A 597-nucleotide genomic window follows, 5' to 3' on the forward strand; every position below is an offset into this window, starting at 1 on the left:
CGGGATCCCCTGGGCCCTGGACCCGGTCAGGCCGCGCTCCTCCGCCTGGTTTGCGCGGCGGAGCAGAGCCCAAGGCTCGGAAGGCAGAGGCAGGGACTGCCAGACACCGCCCTCCTTCAGCCGGGACGGCTCGCTTCCCTCCCGCGGCAGGAGCTGAGAGGGGGCTGGGGAGATTTATTTAAATGAGGGGTGCTCCCGGCCCAGCGAGGAACGCAAAAAAATGAGAACGGCGCCCAAAACAAACGTGCTCCAGGTGAGGCTCGAACTCACAACCTCGGCATCGCTCTGCTCGTACTGCTGTATAAGTACCGCGCGCTAACCGATTGCGCCACTGGAGCTCCGGCGGAGCAGCCTCGGGATCGCCCTATCAGGGTTCGCCCTGGCCTCGTGATGAGGAAGAGGTGAACTCCAGGTCTGCACGGAGCATGCGCCGACTTCCCTCCGCGCCAGGCCGACTACAAGCCCGCGTCTCTGTGCACGTGGCGCCCGGAGCCACCACCAAACACCCCGCTGGGCTCCGTGGTCGGCCGGGGATGGGGGCAGTGCCTGCCTAAGGAGGGCGAGAAGTGGGAGGAGGGGGAGACCGTTAGTTCGGGT

General features: G+C 66.2%; 1 non-coding gene across 1 annotated transcript; it reads right to left on the reverse strand.

Moving 5' to 3' along the window:
- Positions 1-245: 245 nt before the first annotated feature.
- On the reverse strand, positions 246-338 carry TRNAI-UAU. The gene is given in 2 exon segments: positions 246-281; positions 301-338. It is a non-coding gene; the product is annotated as a tRNA-Ile (tRNA).
- Positions 339-597: the final 259 nt, after the last annotated feature.

This window comes from Vombatus ursinus, unplaced genomic scaffold (genome assembly GCF_900497805.2).
Source record: "Vombatus ursinus unplaced genomic scaffold, bare-nosed wombat genome assembly UNPS02009447.1, whole genome shotgun sequence".
In the NCBI taxonomy this organism is placed as follows: domain Eukaryota; kingdom Metazoa; phylum Chordata; class Mammalia; order Diprotodontia; family Vombatidae; genus Vombatus; species Vombatus ursinus.